Genomic DNA, 17211 nt, shown 5'->3' on the forward strand with positions numbered 1-17211 from the left:
ATTCTTATTAAATTAATGAAAAAAAACCCCAAATCTTCTTGTGTAAAATATTGTATAAAATATTATTGATAGCTATATTTCATCTAGAAACCTTAAAAATATATATTTTGAATGTGTAATGTTCCATAGATAATGTGGACATTTATGAGATCCATTTGGCAAAAATGATCTTCAGTTCATACATTTTAGAAAACACTCTCTAATGTCTTTTAGTTATAACTCCTATTTTTTTTTTCTTACACTGCTTTTACTTTTTCTGAAAATATGTCCTAAGTCATCATATATTTTTAGATAATTACTTACATCATGTAAAATATTAAGTCTGACCTATCTGAATGTTCACCCTAACACTGTTTTATTATTTAGAATCAATAAATAACTGTTCACTGATACAGATTTTAAAATGTTTCAAGAACATTTCTGACATTTTAATGCTTTGTTCTTAAATAATAACTATCCTGTTCATTAATATCCATTGTAACCTCAACAAATAGATTAATTCCTGATTTTATTTCCATCAATACACTTTTTTAAAATAAAGAGGGTACAGAAGGTAGCTGCTATTGACTTTCTCAATAAAGGTGATACCATTTTATTAATTCTAATTTCTCCCAGGAAGAGACTGTTTCCTGTGCCTTCCCAGTACACTGTCAGCTGGTGGTTTTTCTGGTTTTCTTTAATACATCTGTTTTATTTTATTTTTTTACTGTTTGTTTATTTTTGAGAGAGAGACAGAGAAAAGAGAGGGGGAGACACAGAATCTGAAACAGGCTCCAGGCTCCGAGCTGTCAGCCTAGAGCCTGACGCGGGGCTCAAACTCACGGACCATGAGATCATGACTTCAGCCGAAGTCGGACGCTCAACTGACTGAGCCACCCAAGAGCCCCTTTAATACATATATTTTAACATACTCACTTTTCTGGGCCTCTGCCAGCTGTCTCAATTCTGTTTAAGCAACTCTGACATCTATGCCTCATTTACTTGGTGCTTCTATGCTTCAAAGAAAAATTTCTTGAAACACACTAAGCCTCTCTCCAGTATTCTTAATGCATTACTAAATTCAAAATGATGTCCCTATATAAACAAACACATTTCCTATCAGCCGTTATCACCTTCCCTGGTTTAGCACCCTCTGAATCCATTCCCTAGCATGTTCTTCAGATTCTTGCTGGTACATGTGAACCAGGACGTTAGGTCCTTTGGCACAGAAACTTCTTTCCATAGCAAGAACTATACTTTTCCACCTGAGTTCTGGTGACACTGGACCCTATTTATTGATCTAGAGAGCAGTGAGTAAAAATAGAGACACACCAAAAGAGGCAAAGAATAATTTTTTAAGACATTAACTTCAGTCAGGCCTTTTAATAATCTACAAGTGGCATGGGGATATCCTTCTCTAGCAAGGAAGATGGCATCTTCCCATCCTGCTTAGAGTGTCCAGAAACATCTAGGAGTATAAAGATCTCTGACATCTCTACCCAAATATCCTAGCCTCAGCGTCTCACTCCTTCCTTATCAGGGCTCAAGCTTCAACATGAGAGATGTGTCACGGCTGTAAATCAAGCGTCTTTTGTGGTGAGCACCTCTTACAAGTAAGACCCTAGTTTTCAACACTCTCTTACCTCTAGCTACAGAAGATAAAGGGTTTTCTCAAGTGCTGCCAAGGACACTTTCTTCATTTTACTCTGTACTCTAAATTATTTTATCTGCTAATCTATATATGTTACTTTCTTGGGACACCTATAATATTAATAATCACCAACAACACAATCTGTATAATAAGTGTTACACTCATTCTTTTAAGCACTAGGGCTATTACATAAACCACTGCTAACATTCCATCTGTGTTCTCTGCTAATCCATACTAACAACTGCATTGCACAGGATGCTGTGGATTATTATCATCCCTGTTACCATCAGCGAGGAGATCCTTGTTGACATCTAGATAGCAAGTGATCCATCTCCAGAATCTCATCCTTCACCACCTGTTTTAGGAGTTCCCTAGAGGCATCTACTCTAAGAAAAAATATTTGATTGAAAATTAACTGCAGGAAGGATTATTAGAGGAGTGGGAAGTAAAACAGGGAAGGAAATAAAATAATAAAAGGTGCTTTAATTAGGTTGCTACTGAAAGTAACTAGGATTCAATTTTGAGAGAAAACCCTGCTCTATGCTGGTTATCTGATCCAAGATTGAAAAAAGCTAAGACATTTATTTTTCAATTCACTTTGGTCAATGAATGAGTAAAGATCACTAAAGGCCTAATTTAGGTCATTTTCAGCCTGTAACGTATATGGGTCTAGAGAAAGCTCTCAGGCAGAAAGAAGGAAATCACTGACAAACCATGAGTGCCAAATGCATATGAGTGGGGCTCCCACAGTATCTACTATAATAGTTGCATCAGGTCTGGGCAATTTGTAGTCTAGAGGTCAGCCATCTGGTTTGATTCTTCCCAAAGTAGCAGAAGCTTCTTAAGAATCCCATTTAAAAAAATACTCTTTAGTGCTGATTAGAGGGGAAAAAATGTACATGGCAATCCAGATCACCTTCAAAGAAGTAGAGTTCTCAAAGTGGATGGTACTGGCTCCATGGGGCATTTTGAGAATTTGTGGTGTCTTTTCAGGTAACGCAAATGATATAAGGAACAACCCTGTCATTTAGTGATGTGGTACCAGGATGTTAGTTTCAATGCTCAAAATATTCCCACAAAATTATTATCTCAGTTTCTACAGGACTTTCAAATGTCAACATGCTCCCATTCATGTGGATGAAATATGTTCATAGTAGTCAGAGAACATAATTCTGTAACTCAATTTTAGATGAAAACAAAAAGTGTTTTTAACATTTTTCAATCGTCCAGAAATACAATTCCTCTAGAAATTGAGAGGAGTTTGTTATTTATTGTATCAAAAACTACTAAATTTCATTGTTTTGGAAAATTAAATCAATGCTGCTCTGCATGATTAGAATCAATATAACAATGAACCTATGTCAGTCTGTACTTTAAAATTTTAAATTCACAATTGTTTTTGTTTATATTTATTTATTGTTTATTTTAAATGTTAAGAATTTTAAAAAGCCAACACTCTTCAGTTGAATATTGTCTTGTTTTTCTCAAATCCAAATATATTTATTTTAAGTGTAAGACATTTTACTAATGTAATAGGTCATCTCATGAGCTACTACCTAAGATTTGTATTCTGAAACACATATCTTTTTATTATATAAATTGCATTAAGATTGGGACACATGTAGGGGTGCCTGGGTGGCGCAGTCGGTTAAGCGTCCGACTTCAGCCAGGTCACGATCTCGCGGTCCATGAGTTCGAGCCCCGCGTCAGGCTCTGGGCTGATGGCTCGGAGCCTGGAGCCTGTTTCCGATTCTGTGTCTCCCTCTCTCTCTGCCCCTCCCCCGTTCATGCTATGTCTCTCTCTGTCCCAAAAATAAATAAAAAACGTTGAAAAAAAAAAAAGATTGGGACACATGTAAATATTTTGTTTTCAATTTTATCTTATATATTTATAAAAATAGTTTTTAGTGTTCCCTCTACAATCCAGAGTGATATTAGTCTCTTGGGGTTAAAAACTATTGCTCTATATGACAGTATTTGTGATACTTAAAAAAAATTCCCAGGACCAGTTTCCACCTCCTGCAGATTATGATTTATAAGTTCTGGGCTGTGGCCTGGGGGATTGTGATTGAAATAATTGATTAGGTAGCCTCAATTATAGTATGATATATAAAATTATAACCAACAACTTAGGCAAATGGAAAATTCAAAGTTATTTTTTTACTCCCTAAAATTAGTTTGTATATAAAATCAGAACCTTCATATTTTCAATGAATAACAAATAGAAACAAAAACTTCATTGCAATTAATTAAAAAAATTCACAAATGTTTATAATATATGCTTCCTGAGAAAAGAATACCTTACATGTTGTTAAAGTTATATCACCAGGAAAAATAGCTTAATGAACTAAGTTGGTCACTTTAAAACTAGTACAGAATGATTTTATTAACACAATACTCTCATCATTTAATGTAGGAGAAGGAAATTCATTTTAAAAATTAAACTATATCTTGATATTTACCTTAGCTAAAAAAAAGAAAGAAAGTATTGGTTTCTCTCATTAGTGTGTTTTACTAAAAGAACAACATGAAATGGTTCAAAAGTTCAGCCTGCATAAACATTTAAGATGTTTGATTCTTGGTTGACTCTTAGCCAAACCACCCAAACCTTTCAAGTCTGAGAGAGTCGACTGGAATTCTTTTAAGAACAGTCTGTCTTAGGATATTCTTGGCAGTTTTTTTAACCTCAATTCTGTAAGGCCAGTAAAAAAAAAATAAGTACAAGTATAAGCACAGTTTTCTTTTAAATTCATAATTCTGATATGCTTTTTTCTTACCAAGTTAAAAAAAAAAAAAGAATTTTAGGTTGAAAGCATAGGAGTGCCTGGCTGGTTCAGTCACTCTTGATTTCGAGGTTATAAATTCAAACTTCAAGTTGAACACAGAAATTACTTAGAAAATAAAAAGTAAAAAATAAAATCACAGACACACATGCAAAAATCAAAATACTTTGGCTTTATGTACTCTAAAACTGTTTCATTTCTCCTTTATAGCTTGTGATTTTCCACCCTCCACCAGCATTTCTAGTGCCCTACTTTCCTACCACTTGCACCTGAGAAAGGGAAAAGAAGGGTCAGAACATTTCACTTTAATATTTTTTTCTAAATATCTCTAAGTGTGATGTTCTAATCAGATGTATACCTCTGCTTCTAATTCTGTAATAAGCTTCGGTCATACTTCCAATTTTCTAAAATATTAATGAAAATATAATAATGCCACTACTACTAATTGTTAGTATTGATAAATTCTTGCTAGTGCCAGAAGCTAAGTGCTTCACATTAAAAATAAATAAATTTTAACGTCAACCTTTAGCGTTAGGTATTTCTATTCACTCTTATAGAGGAAATACACACACACACACACACACACACACACACACACACGTTTGGGGAACCTCATCCAAGATCACTTTACACTCTATTTTAAATAATTTGCATGACCCCGAAGTATCACACTTTTTTGGTCTCACCCATGGGCACTGCAAAATATACTCCCTGTGCCTGAAATGCCTTTCCTCGAACCCTCGGCTTCAATTCAGGTATCATTTTATTGATTCCATAGCCATATCCAGTTCCATTTAGGTGCTTGTTCTTTGTTATCCAAGATCACTCGGAAGTTTTCTGAATTTCTTTAAGTTTTCTGTATTGGATTTTCTTCTAATAGTCTGTGAACTCATTTGTGGCAAAGATTTCAACTTTTATCTCTGCATTCCTAGGCACCAGAATAGGGCTGTCCAATAAAACTTTATATGATAATAGAAATGTTCCATTTCTGTGCTTGCCAGTACAATAGCCCCTAGATACATGTACTTACTGAGCACTTTAAATGTGGCTAGTGTGGCTACAGAACTAAATTTTTAATTATTTTTATTGACTGATTGATATAAATTTAAATAGCTATATAGGGCTACTGTAATTGTGCAATGTAGCTCTAGAGCACAGCTGACACTGTGCTCTGTGCAGGTACACAAAGAGTGTTACACAAATGAGTGAATGAGTGAGGGGATAAATTAATAAACTGAAATGACTGTAAGCTATCTGAGTAAAGAATGGAGACAGGGAAAACTAGAGGGAGGGAGATGTGTCAGAAAGTTTCTTCAGGCTTCCTATCCATCTGCACCGCCTCCACTTACTCATAAACATCAGTCTTAAGGTGGAAGTAATGATGAAAACAAACATGAAGTTAAACTAACAATGCGCTCAGAAGCACCAATCCAAGATTATGACTCTAAGGGTGATTTCAGGTCAGGAACAAAGAACAAGGATGCCTCTCTACATTTGCCAGCATCAGTGTTCAGTCTTGCCTGTTTGTATAAATAAATTGCATTAGAACTTCAGATCATAATTTCAAAATTCCTTTTCCATAGTAAAAAGACTTTCAATACATTTGGTATATGTACAGTATGATTCATTCACTCCTGTGAGAAAGTAACTTCTCTTGCATAATCTACTATAAAATGTTTTAAATACTCAAGCTTTTAAGGAAGTTAAGTATTTTGGGGCATTTTTACTAACAAAATTATTATAAATATTATCAGTATTACTTTTCATCTTCAGTATCTGGTTACATGTTCACAAAAGAAATAATACATATTGAAAATAAACCTTCAAGACGATTTAAAAGACATACTCTGCTTCTTAATTATTTTTTTGCTTGCCAATAATTAATTCTTTGCTTAGTCACTTAGAATACCTTAATTGGAAGATTAAAAGGCTTATATTTAGAAAAAGTAGGGAAGATAAAAAGTTAAACACAGGAATTCTGGTTACGCAAATGAAAACCAACATCATTATGACTCTTGTTTGGAGTTTATCATCAACCCACGGGAATGTGTAGATCAATCTCTCATGTCCATTCAGTTCATAGTACTTATTTAGTCTATGTTGCATCTTTACTCATATTTCAAGGTATGTTTGCTACAAATCATAAATCTCAAGTCAGTTTCAACGCATCAGGTGTAAGGCATGAAAAATAAGCCTTTTAAATTTTTACTTCAAACCATAACATTTACTTCAAACCATTAACATAATGCATTCATTTCTTAGCAAATGAATGATTCTATCCACTTATGGTAGAGCATATCAATAACTAAACTGTCAGCAGCTTATGTACAAAGAACATTAGATCATTCATTTTGATGATTCCTATTCAGTGAAACATGGGTGTGATGACACATGATAGGTTCTTCCGTACTGAATGATCCCTGTTCAAGGAGGAACATTTCGCCTGATCTTCTGGAAGTCTATGGGGAGACAGCTGTTAGTTACCAACCTCTTCAAGGATTGCCTCAGAGGCAGAGCTCTGCTTGGCCCAAGGCTGCATCTCTTTAAGGATGGCTCACATCAAGTGAGCAACAAAAAGGCCCAAAAAGGCAACAAACAGGCCCAAACCAGAGCAACTCTCACGGGCCATTTTATCTTCAGAGCTCCGCCAAGGAGTCTGCCAAGGCTGTCATCTACTTCCGTTCCCTTCCCTTCCCTTCCCTTCCCTTCCCTTCCCTTCCCCTTCCTTCCTTCCTTCCTTCCTTCCTTCCTTCCTTCCTTCCTTCCTTCCTTCCTTCCTTCCTTCCTTCCTTCCTTCCTTCCTTCCTTCCTTCGATGTTTATTTATTTTGAGAGAGAGGGAGAGGGAGAGAGAGAGAGAGAGAATGTGTGCACATGTGGGGGAGGGGCAGAGAGTGAGGTGGAGAGAGAGAACCTCCAGCAGGCTCCATGCTGTCAGTGCATAGTCTGACATGGGGCTCAATCCCACTAACCATGAGATCATGACCTGAGCCAGTATCAAGAATCGGCCACTTAATCTACTGAGCCACCCAGGCACCTTTCCTTCTATTTCAACTGAAGTTTCTCTCGCTACCTTATCTAGGTTCCTTTGCCTTCCTGTCACAGGTGTTTATCCCACGGGTCTTCCCAAATGATCATATTTGTCCTCTAAACACTGTCTCAGAGTCTTCTCTACAGGAATTCCCGACCTGCAACAATGTCAGACACAGCTGTACCTTAGGAAAAAATAGTGTCCAGTATGAAATAAACCCCTATCAAGAACCCCATCTTACTTCCAGAGAAGGAATAACGAGGGAGAGACAGAGAGACAGAAAGACAGAGAGGGAGGGAGGGAGGGAGGGAAGGAAGGAAGGAAGGAAGGAAGGAAGGAAGGAAGGAAGGAAGGAAGGAAGGAAGGAAGGAAGGAAGGGGAGAGGGAGGAAGATAATCATTTAAGCTAAAGTAGAGTCATTGGGGTTTTTTTCATCCTAGGCTAATAAAAGCAAACATGTTTTGAGAAAGCACTAGTGTGAGAAATTTTAAAAAATGTATAAAAATACTTTTAAAAGCTTCATTTCTGAAGGTTTACTGACACCTGCCTCATTCTCTCTCTTCATTTTGTTGATTTTTATAATGCCCTCTTATCACATTCTTTTATTCCCTCCAAACTAAATGCCTAACTTGTACTCTTTTTATTCTCTTCATTCCACCATATTTATGGAGGCTTTAAAAACACATGGATGGGGGCGCCTGGGTGGCTCAGTCGGTTGAGCGTCCGACTTTGGCTCAGGTCATGATCTCACAACTCGTGAGTTTGAGCCCCGCATCTGGCTCTGTGCTGACAGCTCAGAGCCTGGAGCCAGCTTCGGATTCTGTGTCTCCCTCTCTCTCTGTTCCTAACCCACTCGCATTCTGTCTCAGTCTCTCTCAAAAATAAATAAACACTTAAAAATTTTTTTAAAATAAAAAATAATAAAAACACATGGATGAATCCTTCAATGCCATTGTTGTCAGTACTTGGATGTGTTCATCACCAGTAACCTACAACTCCATGCCTCCCCAGAAACTCGCTCTCACAGTCACACACCTGAAATTCTTATTCCTTGACAGATCTCCACCACAGCTGATAATTTAAGCCCAGAGAATGTTGTCTACAACTACTTATCTTGTCAACCACTGGTTTTTTCCCAGGATGTGTGTCCTTCTACTTCATCAACCCCCCAGTCTCATATTCCCTTTACTTTCCACAGCCTGCTTCTCTCTTCATTTCTTCTTTCTTTATTTGTCAGATTCCACTGAAAAATTTTTTTTTTCAATCTCTCAATTTCTTTTTTGATTACATCCATCTGGCAACTGTCTTGTGTGTGTGTGTGTGTGTGTGTGTGTGTGTGTGTGTGTATACATGCACACACCCAAAGTGATGTATGTTGGGGAAAAATTGAGTGAATGTGTACATTTTTAGAAATATAGGGGTGCCTGGGTGGCTCAGTCGGTTAAGCATCTGAGTTCGGCTCAGGTCATGATCTCACAGTCTGTGAGTTTGAGCCCCACATCAGGCTCTGTGCTGACAGCTCAGGGCCTGGACCCTGCTTCAGATTCTGTGTCTCTCTCTCTCTGACCCTGCCCTGCTTGTGCTCTGTCTCTCTATGTCTCAAAAATAAATAAAAACATTAAAAATATATATATAAAATAATCTCCCCAAATTTAATATATCCTTCAACTCTTTTGCAATTCTTTTCTGTTTTCTTGGTGAGTTTTTTTCCCCATTTTCCTCACTGAACATATCAAAGTTTCTCCACTCTCTTCAAATATTTACCTCCCTTTCCTTAAAATGTTCAAATATTTCTAGAGAACAGAGAAAACAGGTTTTCTACACTTCCTGACATCACCTCACAAACATCTCCATAATCATCCCTTTTCCCTTCCCACCTATTACAATGGAAGAAGTATTCTAACACCAAGGCTGCTACATCTTCCACTTGTTATCTGTATTTCATCCTGTTCAGCCTTCTCAAGGAACTTAATTCCTGAGTTTATCTTTTCTGCTCTATCTTTAGTGTCTTTCTTCCCTTCTTTCTTTCTCGTTCTCTCCATCTTTCCTTCTTGCACAGAAAACTTTAATTTCTCAAGACACTACCTTGCATGAGACAATCTCACTCTTTCAATTATCATAAATCAATATATTTTAGCCTGCATCTCTCCTGAATCGGTCTTACTTATCTAAAATTTAAGTTGGCAAATTCATCTCACATACTCCTCAAATTCAACATATCCCAAGATGAATGTGTTTCTTACTTTGGAGAGAAATGTCATAATTTACCTATTTGCTTAATTTAGGAACCTAGGGCCCATTCTTGTAATCTATTTATTCTTTACTTGAAATTTCTTTTTTTTTTAACGTTTATTTATTTTTGAGACAGAGAGAGACAGAGCATGAACGGGGGAGGGGCAGAGAGAGAGGGAGACATAGAATCGGAAGCAGGCTCCAGGCTCTGAGCCATCAGCCCAGAGCCTGACGCGGGGCTCGAACTCACTGACCGCGAGATCGTGACCTGAGCTGAAGTCGGACGCTTAACTGACTGAGCCACCCAGGCGCCCCTTGAAATTTCAATTTATCACTTATAACATGTCAGTCTTACCTTTTAAACATCACCAATAGTCTTTTTAGCTGTCATTCAACATCTGTCCCTGGATTATTACAAGAATATATTATCTAGTCTTCCTTCAATCTATTTAATGCAGTTAAAAATTACCACTTTCCTCTCTTACCCCAACAATTTCAGTGATTTCCCTGTCAGGATTTAGCCTAAGATCTTTAACTTGGTTCCTGATCTTCCACAGAAGTTGGCTCTGTTTCTCATCACACCTCTCAGTCACTGTATTATCCAGCCCCTCTCTACAATTTACATTTTGTTGAACGCACTATGCTATCTTTTATCTCTCTTTATCTCTTTTGAACATGCTGTGTCTGCTGCTTCTCTTGGCAACCATCTACCTATACTTTAGGTCATAGCCTGGATGTTCCTTTTTCCAACAAATCTTCCTTACTCATGGGTAAGCTATGGATAAATGTTTACATAGATGCTCCCATGATAAGTTACATTAGCTCCACCACAGCAATCATGTTATTGACTTGAGGAGTTTCTTCATGAATCTGTAAGCTCTGTAAGAGCATGAACCATGTCCACCCTATTCACAACCATAGTCTTGGAGGTGGATACATGGTAAACACAGAGAAATTATTTATTAGATAACCAAATAAATAAGAACAAAAAGAAAGAAGAGAGACTGGAGACTACTCAAATAAAAAAGACTTGGGAGTTGGAGGGAAGATGGCGGTGTAGGAGGATGCTGGGCTCACCGCGCGTCCTGCTGATCACTTAGATTCCACCTACACCTGCCTAAATAACCCAGAAAACCGCCAGAGGATTAGCAGAACGGAGTCTCCGGAGCCAAGCACAGACGAGAGGCCCACGGAAGAGTGTAGGAAGGGCGGCGAGGCGGTGCGCGCTCCACGGACTGGCGGGAGGGAGCCGGGGCGGAGGGGCGGCTCACCGGCCAAGCAGAGCCCCCGAGTCTGGCTGGCAAAAGTGGAGGGGTCGGACGGACTGTGTTCCGACAGCAAGCGCGACTTAGCGTCTGGGAGGTCATAAGTTAACAGCTCTGCTCAGAAAGCGGAAAGGCTGGAGGACAAAGGGAGGGAGAGCTGCTGAGCCCCCGGACGGCAGAGCTCAGCTTGGCGGGGAACAAAGGCGCTTGCCAGCGCCATCTCCCCCACCCATCCCCCAGCCAAAATCCCAAAGAGAACCAGTTCCTGCCAGGGAACTTGCTCGCTCCACGCAAACACCCAACTTTGTGCTTCTGCGGAGCCAAACCTCCGGCAGCGGATCTGACTCCCTCCTGCTGCCACAGGGCCCCTCCTGAAGTGGATCACCTAAGGAGAAGCGAGCTAAGTCTGCCCCTCCTGCCCCCGTGCACCTTGCCTACCCACCCCAGCTAATACGCCAGCTCCCCAGCACCACAAGCCTGGCAGTGTGCAAGTAGCCCAGACGGGCCACGCCACCCCACAGTGAATCCCGCCCCTAGGAGAGGGGAAGAGAAGGCACACACCAGTCTGACTGTGGCCCCAGCGGTGGGCTGGGGGCAGACATCAGGTCGGACTGCGGCCCCGCCCACCAACTCCAGTTATACACCACAGCACGGGGGAAGTGCCCTGCAGGTCCTCACCACTCCAGGGACTATCCAAAATGACCAAACGGAAGAATTCCCCTCAGAAGAATCTCCAGGAAATAACAACAGCTAATGAACTGATCAAAAAGGATTTAAATAATATAACAGAAAGTGAATTTAGAATAATAGTCATAAAATTAATCGTTGGGCTTGAAAACAGTATACAGGACAGCAGAGAATCTCTTGCCACAGAGATCAAGGGACTAAGGAACAATCACGAGGAGCTGAAAAGCACTTTAAACGAAATGCAAAACAAAATGGAAATGACGACAGCTCGGATTGAAGAGGCAGAGGAGAGAATAGGTGAACTAGAAGATAAAGTTATGGAAAAAGAGGAAGCTGAGAGAAAGAGAGATAAAAAAATCCAGGAGTATGAGGGGAAAATTAGAGAACTAAGTGATACACTAAAAAGAAATAATATACGCATAATTGGTATCCCAGAGGAGGAAGAGAGAGGGAAAGGTGCTGAAGGGGTACTTGAAGAAATTATAGCTGAGAACTTCCCTGACCTGGGGAAGGAAAAAGGCATTGAAATCCAAGAGGCACAGAGAACTCCCTTCAGACGTCACTTGAATCGATCTTCTGCACGACATATCATAGTGAAACTGGCAAAATACAAGGATAAAGAGAAAATTCTGAAAGCAGCAAGGGATAAACGTGCCCTCACATATAAAGGGAGACCTATAAGACTCGTGACTGATCTCTCCTTTGAAACTCGGCAGGCCAGAAAGGCTTGGCACAATATCTTCAGTGTGCTAAACAGAAAAAATATGTAGCCGAGAATCCTTTATCCAGCAAGTCTGTCATTTAGAATAGAAGGAGAGATAAAGGTCTTCCCAAACAAACAAAAACTGAAGGAATTCGTCACCACTAAACCAGCCCTACAAGAGATCCTAAGGGGGATCCTGTGAGACAAAGTACCAGAGACATCGCTACAAGCATAAAACATACAGACATCACAATGACTCTAAACCCGTATCTTTCTATAATAACGCTGAATGTAAATGGATTAAATGCGCCAACCAAAAGACATAGGGTATCAGAATGGATAAAAAAACAAGACCCATCTATTTGCTGTCTACAAGAGACTCATTTTAGATCTGAGGACACCTTTAGATTGAGAGTGAGGGGATGGAGAACTATTTATCATGCTACTGGAAGCCAAAAGAAAGCTGGAGTAGCCATACTTATATCAGACAAACTAGACTTTAAATTAAAGGCTGTAACAAGCGATGAAGAAGGGCATTATATAATAGTTACAGGATCTATCCATCAGGAAGAGCTAACAATTATAAATGTCTATGCGCCGAATACCGGAGCCCCCAGATATATAAAACAATTACTCATAAACATAAGCAACCTTATTGATGAGAATGTGGTCACTGCAGGGGACTTTAACAGCCCACTTACAGAAATGGATAGATCATCTAGACACACAGTCAATAAAGAAACAAGGGCCCTGAATGATACATTGGATCAGATGGACTTGACAGATATATTTAGAACTCTGCATCCCAAAGCAACAGAATATACTTTCTTCTCGAGTGCACATGGATCATTCTCCAAGATAGATCATATACTGGGTCACAAAACAGCCCTTCATAAGTTTACAAGAATTGAAATTATACCATGCATACTTTCAGACCACAATGCTATGAAGCTTGAAATCAACCACAGGAAAAAGTCTGGAAAACCTCCAAAAGCATGGAGGTTAAAGAACACCCTACTAACGAATGAGTGGGTCAACCAGGCAATTAGAGAAGAAATTAAAAAATATATGGAAACAAACGAAAATGAAAATACAACAATCCAAACGCTTTGGGACGCAGCGAAGGCAGTCCTGAGAGGAAAATACATTGCAATCCAGGCCTATCTCAAGAAACAAGAAAAATCCCAAATACAAAATCTAACAGCACACCTAAAGGAAATAGAAGCAGAACAGCAAAGGCAGCCTACACCCAGCAGAAGAAGAGAAATAATAAAGATCAGAGCAGAAATAAACAATATAGAATCTAAAAAAACTGTAGAGCAGATCAACAAAACCAAGAGTTGGTTTTTTGAAAAAATAAACAAAATTGACAAACCTCTAGCCAGGCTTCTCAAAAAGAAAAGGGAGATGACCCAAATAGATAAAATCATGAATGAAAATGGAATTATTACAACCAATCCCTCAGAGATACAAACAATTATCAGGGAATACTATGAAAAATTATATGCCAACAAATTGGACAACCTGGAAGAAATGGACAAATTCCTAAACACCCACACTCTTCCAAAACTCAATCAGGAGGAAATAGAAAGCTTCAACAGACCCATAACCAGCGAAGAAATTGAATCGGTTATCAAAAATCTCCCAACAAATAAGAGTCCAGGACCAGATGGCTTCCCAGGGGAGTTCTACCAGACATTTAAAGCAGAGATAATACCTATCCTTCTCAAGCTATTCCAAGAAATAGAAAGGGAAGGAAAACTTCCAGACTCATTCTATGAAGCCAGTATTACTTTGATTCCTAAACCAGACAGAGACCCAGTAAAAAAAGAGAACTACAGGCCAATATCCCTGATGAATATGGATGCAAAAATTCTCAATAAGATACTAGCAAATCGAATTCAACAGCATATAAAAAGAATTATTCACCATGATCAAGTGGGATTCATTCCTGGGATGCAGGGCTGGTTCAACATTCGCAAATCGATCAACATGATACATCACATTAACAAAAAAAAAGAGAGAACCATATGATCCTGTCAATCGATGCAGAAAAGGCCTTTGACAAAATCCAGCACCCTTTCTTAATAAAAACCCTTGAGAAAGTCGGGATAGAAGGAACATACTTAAAGATCATAAAAGCTATTTATGAAAAGCCCACAGCTAACATCATCCTCAACGGGGAAAAACTGAGAGCTTTTTCCCTGAGATCAGGAACACGACAGGGGTGCCCACTCTCACCGCTGTTGTTTAACATAGTGCTGGAAGTTCTAGCATCAGCAATCAGACAACAAAAGGAAATCAAAGGCATCAAAATTGGGAAAGATGAAGTCAAGCTTTCGCTTTTTGCAGATGACATGATATTATACATGGAAAATCCGATAGACTCCACCAAAAGTCTGCTAGAACTGATACATGAATTCAGCAAAGTTGCAGGATACAAAATCAATGTACAGAAATCACTTGCATTCTTATACACTAACAATGAAGCAACAGAAAGACAAATAAAGAAACTGATCCCATTCACAATTGCACCAAGAAGCATAAAATACCTAGGAATAAATCTAACCAAAGATGTAAAAGATCTGTATGCTGAAAACTATAGAAAGCTTATGCAGGTAATTGAAGAAGATATAAAGACATGGAAAGACATTCCCTGCTCATGGATTGGAAGAATAAATATTGTCAAAATGTCAATACTACCCAAAGCTATCTACACATTCAACGCAGTCCCAATCAAAATTGCACCAGCATTCTTCTCGAAACTAGAACAAGCAATCCTAAAATTCATATGGAACCAGAAAAGGCCCCGAATAGCCAAAGTAATTTTGAAGAAGAAGACCAAAGCAGGAGGCATCACAATCCCAGACTTTAGCCTCTACTACAAAGCTGTCATCATCAAGACAGCATGGTATTGGCATAAAAACAGACACATAGACCAATGGAATAGAATAGAAACCCCAGAACTAGACCCACAAACGTATGGCCAACTCATCTTTGACAAAGCAGGAAAGAACATCCAATGGAAAAAAGACAGTCTCTTTAACAAATGGTGCTGGGAGAAATGGACAGCAACATGCAGAAGGTTGAAACTAGACCACTTTCTCACACCATTCACAAAAATAAACTCAAAATGGATAAAGGACCTGAATGTGAGACAGGAAACCATCAAAACCTTAGAGGATAAAGCAGGAAAAGACCTCTCCGACCTCAGCCGTAGCAATCTCTTACTCGGCACATCCCCAAAGGCAAGGGAATTAAAAGCAAAAGTGAATTACTGGGACCTTATGAAGATAAAAATCTTCTGCACAGCAAAGGAAACAACCAACAAAACTAAAAGGCAACCAACGGAATGGGAAAAGATATTTGCAAATGACATATCGGACAAAGGGCTAGTATCCAAAATCTATAAAGAGCTCACCAAACTCCACACCCGAAAAACAAATAACCCAGTGAAGAAATGGGCAGAAAACATGAATAGACACTTCTCTAAAGAAGACATCCGTATGGCCAACAGGCATATGAAAAGATGTTCAACGTCGCTCCTTATCAGGGAAATACAAATCAAAACCACACTCAGATATCACCTCACGCCAGTCAGAGTGGCCAAAATGAAGAAATCAGGAGACTATAGATGCTGGAGAGGATGTGGAGAAACGGGAGCCCTCTTGCACTGTTGGTGGGAATGCAAATTGGTGCAGCCGCTCTGGAAAGCAGTGTGGAGGTTCCTCAGAAAATTAAAAATAGACCTACCCTATGACCCAGCAATAGCACTGCTAGGAATTTATCCAAGGGATACAGGAGTACTGATGCATAGGGGCACTTGTACCCCAATGTTTATAGCAGCACTCTCAACAATAGCCAAATTATGGAAAGAGCCTAAATGTCCATCAACTGATGAATGGATAAAGAAATTGTGGTTTATATACACAATGGAATACTACGTGGCAATGAGAAAGAATGAAATATGGCCTTTTGTAGCAACGTGGATGGAACTGGAGAGTGTGATGCTAAGTGAAATAAGCCATACAGAGAAAGACAGATACCATATGGTTTCACTCTTATGTGGATCCTGAGAAACGTAACAGAAACCCATGGGGGAGGGGAAGGAAAAAAAAAAAAGAGGTTAGAGTGGGAGAGAGCCAAAGCATAAGAGACTGTTGAAAACTGAGAACAAACTGAGGGTTGATGGGGGGTGGGAGGGAGGGGAGGGTGGGTGATGGGTATTGAGGAGGGCACCGTTTGGGATGAGCACTGGGTGTTGTATGGAAACCAATTTGACAGTAAATTTCATATATTAAAAAATAAAAAAAAACAAATAAAAAATACATGAAGATATGTAACAAATCTGTGACCTCCCTCCCAAAATAAAAGGTAAAATGATGTGATTATATGAGAAATAAACTAGGAGGAGTAAGGCTATGAAAAATGCAATAAGCATTCAAATATCATCAAAACTTGGAGCCTCAGATTTACAAGTGGTTAGCTTATGAAGAGATATTGGTTTCCTTCATCTTAAACATCAACTGTAGTTCAAAGATAGTAACAGGGTTTATTTTGAAGAAAAACAAGAAGCACTTCATTAAGAGCAAAGTTAGATAATATTTTCATCTACCCAGATAGATGTTGTCAATTCATCTTTTTTTTTCTACCGTGTCCCAGAATTATGAAACATGAATACATAACTAATTTCCACATTTGATTGATTTCTTGATAGAGAGTTGCAGGCACAACATGGGAGCAAATTTGGTGTTGGTGAACTTTCCAACATTTCCTCTTCTTATTATTAGCTAAATATCCTCTATTTTTTTCAGATTGGTAAAGATTAAAACTATTGGAATATACTGAGCCTAGTAGGATACAAGCAGAGGTTTATGGCAA

At 38.8% G+C, this 17211-nt stretch overlaps 1 protein-coding gene across 1 annotated transcript in view; it reads right to left on the reverse strand.

Annotated features, from left to right (window-relative positions):
* Window positions 1–17211, reverse strand: part of GULP1 (GULP PTB domain containing engulfment adaptor 1) — a 771890-nt gene that overhangs the window by 604236 nt on the left and 150443 nt on the right. The gene's annotated exons all lie outside the window — the stretch shown is intronic.

This window comes from Neofelis nebulosa, chromosome 2 (assembly GCF_028018385.1).
Source record: "Neofelis nebulosa isolate mNeoNeb1 chromosome 2, mNeoNeb1.pri, whole genome shotgun sequence".
Taxonomy (NCBI): Eukaryota; Metazoa; Chordata; class Mammalia; order Carnivora; family Felidae; genus Neofelis; species Neofelis nebulosa.